At 43.9% G+C, this 6,000-nt stretch overlaps 1 protein-coding gene across 1 annotated transcript in view; it reads right to left on the reverse strand.

Annotated features, from left to right (window-relative positions):
- Nucleotides 1-2,543, reverse strand: part of IL21R (interleukin 21 receptor) — a 44,303-nt gene extending 41,760 nt beyond the window's left edge. Inside the window, exon 1 of the mRNA XM_036739476.1 lies at nt 2,295-2,543. The gene's annotated coding sequence lies outside the window, so the exon portion shown is untranslated. The remainder of the gene's footprint in view (nt 1-2,294) is intronic.
- Between the last annotated feature and the right edge of the window lie 3,457 nt (nt 2,544-6,000).

The following is a 6,000-nucleotide window of genomic DNA, read 5'->3' on the forward strand; positions in this document are numbered from 1 at the left end:
GAGCTGCCGAAGTCTCAGAAGACCCAGAACAAAAAATGTCAGAGCAGGAAGGGACCTTAGAGGTCATCTAGACGATCTATGATCATCAGATCTTAGATTTAGAGTGAGAAGCGGAAGGGAGGGAATTAAGCATTTATTAAGCACCTACTATGTGTTGGGCACCGTGCTAAGCACTTTACAGATATTATCACTGACCACCTTATTATTCAGCTGAAGAAACTGAGGCCCAGAGCCAAGATTAGAAATTGGGCCTCCTCATTCCCCATCCTCATCCTCATCCCCGTTGCCCTCTTAGAGTCTAGTTTCTTATAAGCCCTGGGACTACTGGCCTGTACTGACTGGCATGCCTGATTGAGTGAGTCTATCTGCCTGTGTTCTCAGGACCTAACATGGACCCAGTGCATGTGTATATGTGTTTGTATGAATGAATGTATGAATATATATGTATGCATGTATATATGTATATGGATGGATGGTGGATTCAGTGGGAGTGGAGAAGGAGAAATGCCAGATAGATGAGTCTGGTCTGAATAATGGACTCTTTTTTCACCTTCTGACCCACCATTAGACAACACCATGATACCCTGCCACGATAAGGTAGTGAAGAGAGCAGATGAAAACTCATGCAAAGCAACAACAGGCAATTAGTTTGGAAACTGGACAGCCCCTCCCTCCCCATCCCCTATACTCTCAACCGTGTGTTTGCTTGATTTCGGGGAATATTCTTGTTTCAAAACTTCCCAGGTTTACTCAGAAAGAGTCATTTGAATTGCCTGTAAAAAGCCCCTTTGGTGTAGAGGCAGTTTAGAGGAAGCTAGTAGCCTCAGTGGACCATGAATCCCTCCCCTAACTGTTCACTGAGCCATGGTGGCCTGTAGCAAATGGGTAGAGAAGATGAAGCAGCTCATGGGGATTTCTCTCCCAGAGACTCCATCAACATCTAAAACTTTCTCTTCTCTTCTCTCTCACAAAGCCCTCACAGCTCTTCTGTCTAGATGTGGCTATTTTGCCTTCTCAAGGCCATATTGGCCTGTGCCCCATCTCCCTTCTCCTTCCCTACAGGCCCACTTTCTTCCCATCTTTTCTCCTCTTCTGGAGCCCTGACCCCTCCTGAGATCATAAAGGAGACATGATAGATTCTAGGGTCCGAGATTTTGAGCTGGAAATCCTCAGAAGTTGTTTAATACAATACTCTTATTTTTATAGATCAGGAAATCTAAGGTCATTCAGGTAGTAAGTAGCAAAAAAGGTGTTTTGGAACTATGGTGATTTCTGGAGGGAATCCAAATGGAATATTCTCACACATTAGCCTTGCCCGTACCCCAAGCATCTCCAACCATCACCCCACCCCCAACCTTCGAAGAGCCACTGAGAAATGTCAACAAAGTGGATTTGTCACTAGACCCAGTTTAGAGACCATGAATAACATTTTAACAATCATCCCTAATATCCATACAGGGCCTAAGAGTTTCCAAGGTATTTTATATCTCGTTTAATATTTGCTGTGCCAAGGATTATTATCCCCACTTTATTTATTAGGAAATCTAGGCAGTTAATGAAAGGCCCTGCCCAAGTTCTCATGGCTAAGTAGAGGTCAGAGTTGGGTTTTAAACCCACGTCTTGACACTGAGCCCCATACTTTTCCTACTTCATCATTTTATTAAGGACAAAGATTTCCTGCTAATAGTGTGAACATCTATACCAGAGTTCACACCTAGCATCTACTCTGCCCTCCAGGGCCCCACAGCTCAGGTCCTCCAAAAAAGTTAGACCACTATTTATTGGGCATATTCCAATTTGGAGATTCTGTGACTCAGGGCTGTGAGACTGGCCGGGAGCTACTGTTTCCTTTAAGAGGTCTCCTAATCGGTCTCTGTTTTGTTTTTCTCTTCTCCCACCTTTTGCAAAGGGACCTCCTTCTATCCTGGCCTCCACCAGACCTGCTGTTGACGGACAGTGGTGAGGAGTCCAGTGATTCGACTTGTCTCCTCTTCCTGTCTCTCCAGGTTAGGAAGGTTCCTATCTAGAAGATTCTGGGGCATTAAATGGTATAATGCTATAAGGATGAACTCCAGAGTCAAAAGACCTAAGTTTCAAATTCTTCCTTTGACCCTCCCCATTTGACCTTGGAAGGGTCACTTAATTTTCCAGAGTCTCAGTTTCATCTACTGTAAAATGAAGGAGGTTGCACTAGATGACCTCTGAGGTCCCTTCCAGCTCAAGATCTATGATGCTCTCATCCTATGATTTCTCTTGGGACCTTGGCCACCTACCCTGGCTCCATCCCTCTTTACCTGTTGGCTCCTTCTCTGAAGTTGCAGATCTGCTATTCCTCCATCAGTGTAGGTTCTTGCCCCAGTGCCTCTGCAGCTTAAAACAAAGGCCAGGAGATAGAAGGAGATGCTCTGATGTAGCCTCAGCCTCTGGGAGCTAGAGGGCTGGGAGAGACCCATGGAGAGTCCCACATCCCGCACAGACTTGTAAGGTGACAAAGGGATTTCTATCTCCTATTGAAAGGGACAGAGACCAGAGTTCTGTGTGCCACTGCTATCTCAGAGGAGGTGTTACAGAAACCTCATTGGGGAAAAATGATTGGCTGATTGTAATCACTTGTCTTTGCCAATAGAGTTTTAAGATTTGCATAGTACTTCCCCCCCACCACAACCACGCTATGCCCTAAGTATATATACACAAATAGTCCCATTCTGTAGAGGAGAAAACCAAGACTCAGGGAGATGAGATTTCCCTCAGGCTCATACAGCCAGGAAATAGCTTGAGTTCAGTGTTGAAACTCAGGTCTGACTCCAGTTCCTCTGGTCTTCTTACCATACCTGAAGTCTTCTCTGCCCTCATCCCTTGGTGACCTCTCCTCTCCCTCCCCAAATCCATGCTACCTGAGCAGTAATCTAAAAGATGCCATGTGTCCCTTTCAAAGATCGCTGGATTTGGAGTTGGGGGACCAGTTTTAGGCAAGACACTTACCCTCTCTGAACCTTGGTTTCCTCATCTGCAAAATGAGAGGAAAGCACCTTCTCCACAGCAACCCTGAGACAAGAAACAATGTCTGGTCCTTGCTCCTGCAGATTCCCATGATCTCACCTCCTTTCCTTCTTCCAGGCTATTTTCTTGGGAGAGTGCCTATACCTTCTGGGAGCTACAGGGGAGACCATCCAGGCCATATGCAGCCGGTCCATTACTAACTGTCGAACAAATCCCAAAGTTCATAGGTACAAGGTCCCCTCCAAACATCAGTACTACAGGCTAGTGCAAGCCTTATTACCCCTCCCTCTCAGGAAAAGCAGTCTCTGACCTACAAGAAACAAGTCTTGGGGTCACTCCAGCCATTCTTCTGTCTCCATCCCCCTCAAGCCAACTTGACCTCATGTCACTAAAACAATGTAAAAAAATATCATCTGAGTCTGATCTTTCCTTTTCTTCTCTTCCCATCAGCACCCTACCCCAAACCACAGGATTGCGATATCCAGTTGAGGAAAAGAACACCAGCTCATATTTCTGACACTATTATCCTACGGGTCAAGTGTCTCTGACTAACCACAAATCCAGGGTCAGGGGCTCCCAGTGGTGAGACAGAACAGGAATTACCTGGCTCTTTTTTCCCTCAGACATCTATTCCACTGATATCGAGTAATCCAATGGGAACCCTAGGACTTCTGGAGGGAGGGAGGGCAAACTAGCCTGTTGAGATAAAGATGAGATTTCAGGGAAGGGAGGCTAGGCCAGCTGAGGTTCTCAGCTCGAGGACAGGAGGACCCTCTGGAATCTATGGTCTGTCTAGTGCCCTCATTCAGTCGGGCAGGCAGGCAAGCAGGCAGGCAAGCAGCCAGCCATCTACCCAACTAGACTGTTAATTAGCTCCCTGGCAGACCACAGGCAAGGAGGATGTGGTGAGGTTCTCAGTACATCCCCGCCCACAGAGCTTTGCTCATTCATAGTCATCTGTCCCTGTGAGAAAGAGGTGGGAGAGGTCCCAGGCACCAGGCAACCTGGCTTGCTAAAAGGTCACTCTACAAAAAGGGTTTGGGACTGGGGACTGCCGCAGCTGGGGACTGCCGCGGCTAGGGAAGCTGCTAGTTACTGTTCTCTAGAGAGATACAGCTGGAGTCTTGGTTCTCAGATATGATGATTACTGACATTTGTCATACATTTTGCACTTTCCACAACTGTCTCTTATGCATTATCTCGTTCAGTGCTCACAACAAACCTGTTTTGGAGGTGGGGGAACAGAGCAGATCAAGGGTTATTTTTTCCAACTTTGCCGAAGAGGAAAATGAAACTCAGAGAGTCATGGAAAGAGAATTTGATTCAGAGGCAGAGGACCTGGGTTCAAATTTGCCCCCTACTGCTTTGTACCCATGTAACCTTGGGCAAGCCATTGTAATCTCTCTGAACCATCTTCTCTAAAGTGAGGGGCTTGGGTTAAATCAGGGGGTCTTAACCTGAGATTCAAGAAGTTGGATTTAGAAAAAAATGCTTTGATAACCGTACTTGAATAGATTTGGTTTCTTTGTGATTTTATAAATTTTATTTTATGCATTTAAAAACATTGGCTTCACCACATCAATAAAGGGGTCCAGGACACAAAATAAGTTAAGAAACCCTGGATCACTTTAAGTGCCCTCCCCCACACAAAAAAATCCAGAGATACTGCAGAAAGGATCCTCCAAAAGATTGGAATAGATCAGTGGTGTCAAACTCAAATAGAAATAGGGACCATTACACAGGTAAATAAGGATCTTTGCATGCCACATTTGTCTTAGAAAACCACAAATTAACATTATCTATGCCTTATTGTATTTTTATTTATTTTATTAAATTATTTTCCAATTACATTTTTAAAAAATAATTAAACTTTATTTATTTTAATATTCATTTTAAAAAATTCTGAGTTTCAAATTCTGTCCCTCTCCAGCCCTTCCTCCACCATTGAAGAAGGTATGCAATATGACATCAAATGTACATGTGAAGTCACACAAAACATATTTCCATATTAGCCATGTTGTGAATAAAGCAAGAAAAATAAAGTGGAAAAAGTATGCTTCAACCTGCACTTGGAGTTCATCAGTTTTATCTCTGGAGGTGGATAGCTTTTTTCATCCTGAGTGTTCTGGAATTGTCTTGGATCATTGTCTTGATCAGAGTAGCTAAATCTTTCCCAGTTGATCATTGTTATAATATTTCTGTTACTATGTGTGATGTTCTCCTGGTCCTGCTCACTTCACTTTGCATCAGTTTATCCAAGCCTTCCCAGGTTTTTCTGAAAGCATCCTGCTTGTCATTTCCTCTAGCACAATAGTATTCCATCACAATTATATACTACAGTTTGTTCGGCAATTCTCAATTACATTTTAATCTGATTTGGGCTGCATTTTGGAGTCCTGCAGGACAAGTGTGTGACATCTCTGTCACACTTGGACTTTTAACTCCAGGGTCACATAAAATGCATATTAGGCTAGCCAGGACTAGAGCTGGGGTCTTCTGGCTTTTAATCCAACATTCTTTCTACTCCTTTACCTCTCAACAGACTGGAAAACTGAGTTAAAACTGACAAGATGAAATGGAAGGGGAATACATTTAAAGCACTGCCCTTAGGTTCAAAAAACCAGTTGCATGAGTACAGGGTGAAGAAGGCAGCTTGACAGCAGCTCATGTGAAAAATGATCTGGGGTTTTTATTCAACCACAAGCTGAATTTGAGTCAGCAGTGTGATGGGGCTGCATTTATGTAAGTCTAATGTCCTGATCAAATGTCCTCTGCAATGGTTAAACCATACCTGGAGGATTGTGTTCATTTCTTGGCCCTACATTTTAAGAGGGGTCTTGGCAAGCTGAAAGAGTCTGAAAGGAGAATCACAGAAATCACAGAATCTAAGAGATGGATTCCACTTAATCTTAATGACTTCACCTCTGAGATTATCTTCGGTTTATCCTGTCTATAGCTTGTCTGTCCATAGTTATTTGTATGTTATCTTCTCCATTAGAC

This window comes from Trichosurus vulpecula, chromosome 9 (assembly GCF_011100635.1).
Source record: "Trichosurus vulpecula isolate mTriVul1 chromosome 9, mTriVul1.pri, whole genome shotgun sequence".
NCBI lineage: Eukaryota > Metazoa > Chordata > Mammalia > Diprotodontia > Phalangeridae > Trichosurus > Trichosurus vulpecula.